Source organism: Propithecus coquereli, unplaced genomic scaffold, assembly GCF_000956105.1.
Source record: "Propithecus coquereli isolate 6110/MARCELLA unplaced genomic scaffold, Pcoq_1.0 Scaffold5, whole genome shotgun sequence".
Classification (NCBI taxonomy): domain Eukaryota; kingdom Metazoa; phylum Chordata; class Mammalia; order Primates; family Indriidae; genus Propithecus; species Propithecus coquereli.
Window position 1 is genome coordinate 14913420 of NW_012150840.1, and position 6346 is coordinate 14919765.

Genomic DNA, 6346 nt, shown 5'->3' on the forward strand with positions numbered 1-6346 from the left:
TACCTCATTATGTGTATTTCTCTGACTCTCAGTAAACTTGCTCATTTTTCATATATTTTTGGGAAAATATGTGGTATATATTAATATTAAGAAACTTAAAAATGTTTATACCATTTTTAGTCAGCGATTCTGTCTATGTAGTTAAGCCAAGAAAATGATGGTTATACCCATGAATTGATGTCACACATAGTCATCCCAGTATTATTTATAAGAGCAGGGATTAGTTAAATGAATTATAAAGTATGGTATCCTATACATGATACTATATTATGTAACCACTAAAAAATTACATTTAAGCAAAGTTTATGTAACATTATTTTATAACAATAAGGGATAAGAGAACATTAGATATTAAAAATACAAAGAAAAATGATGAGAAAGAAATACATCAATAGCTACTTATGGGTGATGGAACCATGGGTAATTTTTTTCTCTATTTCTTCTTTTTATTTTTCTGAATTTTCCATATTTTAAATGGTTATGTTTTCACTCTTGTAATAAAATTAAAGGCAACCCTTGCCTTTGTTAATAAAAAATTTTGCATTTATAGGGGGAGGCTATCCATGTCGAGGGCAGGGGATATGTGGGAAATCTCTGTACTTCCCATTCAACTTTGCTGTGAACCTTAAACCCCTCTAAAAAATAAAATCTATTTTGAAAAAAAACTATATTTTTTCTCACTAGCTCTTCCCCAGATATGCATTCCTGGTACTAGACATAAAAAGTCCCACTGGAGAAGCAAATTTAGCTACAAACACAAGCCCAGAAGACAGGGCTCATGAGATAACTGCAAAGTTATTATATGTAGGATTTTATAGCTAGAAAGTGTAAAATGAGGGTGAGGTTGAATTTCAGGTAAATAATGCACATAAGAGGGAAGCTGAAAAGAGAAAGTCAGTGGCTGCAGCATCATGAACTGCTCAGATCACCTCCTGGCGTGGCAGCCTTTGTCCCTGCGAGTCTGTGCCCTTCCTTGGGCTATCCCTGGAGATCTCCCAAAGCTTTGCCCAAGTGGGGCAAAGGGGAAGGGCTGCCAACGGGGCCAGCCGAGGTGAGAACTCACAAGTTGTCTCCCCTTCTGTGGTAGGTACGCATGTAGGGAGCAGCAAACACCTCTGACACATTCCAGCTGGGTCACCGGGGAACCAGTCAATAAAGCAGAGTGGGCTATGGGGAGTCCTTAGAAAAAAGGCACATCGTGACGCCCAAGAGATGCTAACTTATTCTCATCACTGCCACTGAAATTCAATCCAGGTTTATAGAAGTTGTTTTATTGTTATATTCTTGATAAATTTCCTGCCAGTTTTTTGTTGGGAAAACTTAGTGGGTGTTTTTTGGTTTCGTTTGTTTGTTTGTTTGTTTTGTAGTATTTTGTTCATCTCCTGGATTTGGTCAGATTCCAGTTAGACCAGCCTTGTGCCTAGTAGATGACTGCCTGACAGTATAGTTGGAGAGATATGGAAGAAAATGCCTTATCTTGGAAGAGCCTCTCCTATGCAGGGATCACAAGGGCCTACCACTGGCGATTCATGATAATGCTCACTTAATCACATTTATATACGAATACATTTTTGTCTCGCCCACAGCCTCCTGAACAGCCTCCCATCCTCTTACCAGACACAGCTAACTTTAGCCGCCAATGTAAGACTTGTTCAGGGTAGCACATCTCAAAGCCATACAGCATTTTTAAGCTTTACTAAGGTGTTTTTATATACAACCTCATGTTTGTTTCATTCTCTGAGAGGCCCCCCGTGCTGTCCTCACCGTGCCGCAGGCGGGAGGCTACCCCATCCATCTCTGGTCCAGCCCGGAGCAGCTCTCCTGGCTTTGCCATCAGAGAGCTGGAAAGGGCTTTGGGAGCATCTGGTACAGTGGGTGGTTTCCCAACTTTAAGATTTCAACCATTAATACAATAAACAGAAAAAAATTGGAATAGCTTGAGAGTTGTGGACATTTTATTTTGCAAGTGAGGGCGCCAAATGTAAGTATGACTGCAATCTACTATCATTTTTATTTCCTAAAAGAAAAGAATCTTAACCACCCTGTTTTTTGTTTTTTGTTTTTTTAAAAAAGAAGGAAGGTAAGGGTATAATATGCAAATAAATTTGCTTTGTGAAAAACTCTTTACGCTGTTTTTTTCTCATTTTTCTGAAAACCAATGACCCGTGTTAGGGCTGCTTGAATCTTCATGGCATGCCCTCGCTTTATGGAGGAGAAAATAGAAGTCCAGAGAAGTGAAGTGACATGCCCAAGGTCACATATTGGCTGTGATGCCTCATTGCTCTCTAGGAAAACACCCCTGGATAACAGAGATCCTTTTGTGTGGCTGTCCAGGGGCCTGGGCTGGGAGGTGGGAGGTCTGGGCTCCACTCCCAGCCACTTGCCCTGGAGACGCACTTTCTGCACTTCAGCTCTTATAAAATGGGTTGATAACCACCCCCTCCTCCAGAACTCCTGCAAGAATCTAATGAAAGAAGAGCTTCGCAAAGGCTCCAGAGATGCATACCCTATAGGGAGTGAAATGTCTCCATGTCTGTAATTTACTTGAAAGTATTTCAGCCAACAAAAATAGACGAAGTAAATGTACTAACAAAGTAAATAAATTAACAATTGTCAAATCTAGGTGATGGGTTTAGGGATGGGTATTTTGACCCTAGTCTGTCCACTTTTCTGCCCACTTGAAAATTTTCATAATAAACATTCCATCATTTAAAAAAAGGTACTCTGGCCAGGTAAATGGAAGGGATGGTGTTACTCACAGAGAAGAGGTCCTCAGGGAGGTCCTTGTCCTGGGCTCTGCAGCCAGGTGGGCCTAGGAGCTGAAGCAGCGCACTCTCTGCCAGCCTGGGGCAGGCAGAGCCATGGTCAGGAAGTGATTTGGGTTTCCCTGCTTCCTCCCCAGGCAGGCCTGGCGCTCTTGGCCGGGTGAGAGGAACCTTCAGCTCCTTCTCAGCACAAGGCACCATCTGATAGACCCAGTCCTGCTGCAGCCGCTGACTCCGGGGACACTGGGGGCTGCTTAGCGTAGCCAACCAGCAAAGGGGGGGGGGTGGCATATGAATATGTAAATAGAGGCTAGAGCTGGTTGGCTACCCACCCCTTCCCCCACCATCTCCCACCCTACCCCAACTCAGGTGCCCAGAAAGGCCAGCTCAGAGAGGACTTCCCTGAAATGCCATCTTCTCTTCTGTCCTTGCCTAAGGCCCCACAGAGCCCTTTGAAAATTTGGGGACTGAATTGCCCAGCTTCTCCCATTGCTCTGGCCTTAGGCAGAGAGCTCCTGACCACTGCTTCCAAATTCCCCAGCGTGGCAGTTCCAAAGTGAACATCATTTTCCCTGTCCCTCAAGCATCCTGAGGAGACTGGAATCGGCCCAGCACCAAAGATGGCATCTCAGATCTGCGGGAAAGAGACGCTGTGTGGCCCCTCCCTCCAGCAGAGGTCTCAACACTGTTGGGAAGGCTGGTTGATGGGCAAAAACGCCCGTCCCTGACAGAGCTGGGGAGAACTCACTGGCCAAATCTACCTACCCCCAAACCTCTCCTAAATTTTGCCATCTCCACCTCCTTCAGCTTGGGAAGTGGGGTGAATGTTGTGGAATACAGCAATGAAAATCAGTAAATTACAGCTCAACTCATCAGCATGCAGAAATCCTCAAAACATCATGCTGAGACAAAGAAGTCAGGGACAGAATGATATAGGCACTGTGATTCCATTTCTATTAAGTTCAAAAATAGACCAAAAAAACCCCCAAAACAAAACAAACAAAAAAAACATGTCTAGATTTTCACTGTGTGTTCATCTATCCAGTATTTTAAATTATAACTGGAGAGACAGAGAGATGGAGTCTAGGCATCATAGGTAATACAGAGTGAATATAGGGCATAGTTCCTATTTTAAGAGCCCAGAGATGGAAGGATGGGCCATCTCGTCAATAAAATTCATAAATACGTAAGCAAGGATGTGAGTGTATGGTTCAGACCACACGTGCAAATACTGGGGGATTTGAGGTAAGGAAAAAGAATGCCGTGTCTATTATTCAAGGTGAGCTGCCCACTAACTGAGCCACTTAATCCTTTCTAAAAACACACATTTTTTTCTTCTGTAATTTGAAAATAAACACTTTTTCTCAATTTAAAAAATAGGCAAAAACATATAGTTTAGGACAATGCATATTGAAGCTATAATGAAAACAGGGGATGGTTAATATATAATTCAGTATGATCGAGGAGCCACATAGAGTATGGAAATTCCTTTTATTATTTTCTTTAAACTGTACACATAGATTTATACATTCTCCTGAATCTATCTTTTACAATGAAAATGTTTTTTAAAAATTCTCTTTCCAACGCTGCTATAACTTATATTCATAAACTCCTGTCCCAATCGATGATGAGGCTCCAAATGAAGAAGAGGGTGCTAGCTTATCGGGTTGCACCTTGAACTCCATGGAAGCTCATATGTGAATTTCAAGGAAATCAATTCAACCTTTATCCTCTGGGAAGGACTTTGTATGCTACCATGCATGAGTGTGAGTGTGTGTGTGTGTGTGTGTGTGTGTGTGTGTGTGTGTGTGGTGTGCCTAAGACTATAACATCTGAGATTAATTTGGGTGATCACTAAAACTCCAGGAGAAATGCTTTGCCACATTATAACCAGGCTTGAACTTCTAAACCTTAGGTTAGAGTTTCAAAAATTAATTATTAAAAACTGTGAAAGAATTAAACAGCTATCTAAGAAATATTAACAGCAACCCCAGCAAGAGATTACCATAGCTTCTGATTACTGTCTTGGACTCTTCAACTGTGTCCAGCAGTGCTGTAAGCATGGAAGTATTTAATCATTCCGTAAATATTTACTGAGTACCTGCAGTGTACCAGGCACGGTGTTGTGTGTGGAGGATTCAGGAAAATGGAAAGTGGTTTCTTTTCTCCTGCCGCTCTGACCAATAGAGGAGACAGACAGGTAAACGTTACAATACAATGCAATGTAGAGGTTCAGATACAATGCTTTGGAAGCACAGAAAAAGTATCTGTTAATTTTGCCAGAGGGGATTAGGAAGGGATTCAGAAGGAGGTTTAAAGGATGACCTGGAGTCCCTAGACAAACAAGAGGAGGGAACAGCCCAAGCAAAGATGTGAAGGAGTGAAATAGCACAGTGGGCCCACGGCTTGTAGTGTGGTGTGACCAAAGCTCAGGATCGGTGAGATGGGGGGAGAGGATGGGAACACAGTCAGAAGCCAGATTGTCAGGTGCCTGGTCAAATTGAGGAGTTTGGACTTACTCCTACAGACGGGGAGAAGCAATGGAAAAACTTTAAGCAGGGGAGTGACAGGATTAGGTTTGCATTTCGGAAGTATCTTTGACACAGGTGTGAAGGATGAGCTAGAGACAGTGAGAGGAGGCTTAGGGCTGCTTAGGAAACTTTGAAAACAATCCACGTGAAGGATATTGAGGACTTGATTGTGGGCAGCAGCAGGGCACAGATGTTTTCTCTATTTCTAGTTAGGGCTTTTGCCTATCCTTCCAGAATTCTAGTGGCACGGCTTTCAGGGTTTGGGTGAGTGAAGGCACTACAAAGGTCCCGAGGACAAGGCAAAATGACTCAGATAAAGAAACCATCGTGAACAGGCACCAGGTCATTAATTCATTCACACATTCACTTGTTATTAATTCAACCAAGGGTTAATAGAACACCTTTTCTGTTAGAAAGGTGAACTATTAAGGTGAATAGTCTCAGGGGCTTGAAGACTGAAGCGAAGGGAGCAGTTAAGGAGGCGGAGGGGTGCTATGTACTTTCACTTGAAGGCAGGGGCAGAATGGTATGCTTAAAGCTGGGAGGCCCAGACTCAGTCCATAAATATTTATTGTACACCTAAACTACGCCAATCTCTGAAAATGGTGAACAATGGTGAACAAGACAGAATATAAACTCCATGGAATTAGGAGTTTATATTCCAGGGCTAGGGTGACAAACGAACAACTTCCAAAATTCACAGGATTTACGGAGAACAATTAGTTTGGCTGGAGAGAGTTTGCGTAGAGACTGGGGAAGATCAGATGTTGCAAGATATTCAGCTTGGTAAAGATATTTAGCTTGAAAAAGGGCGGTGGGAGCCCTTTCGAAGTTCTTTGGGACTCTTTTGTTTTGGGGTTAGGGAGACAGAGAAGTGACAAGTGCCTTTTTTTAGAGTTGAGGAACCCGAGGCTCAGAGAGGCAATGTCATCTGCCCAAGGCCACACAAGTGTTAACATCAGGCAGGCATGTCTCCCAAGGTCCGAGTTCAAAGCCCATGCCCGCCTGTCGCTCTCTTCCCTTGGTACAGAAGCGGAATGGCGCGGTGGC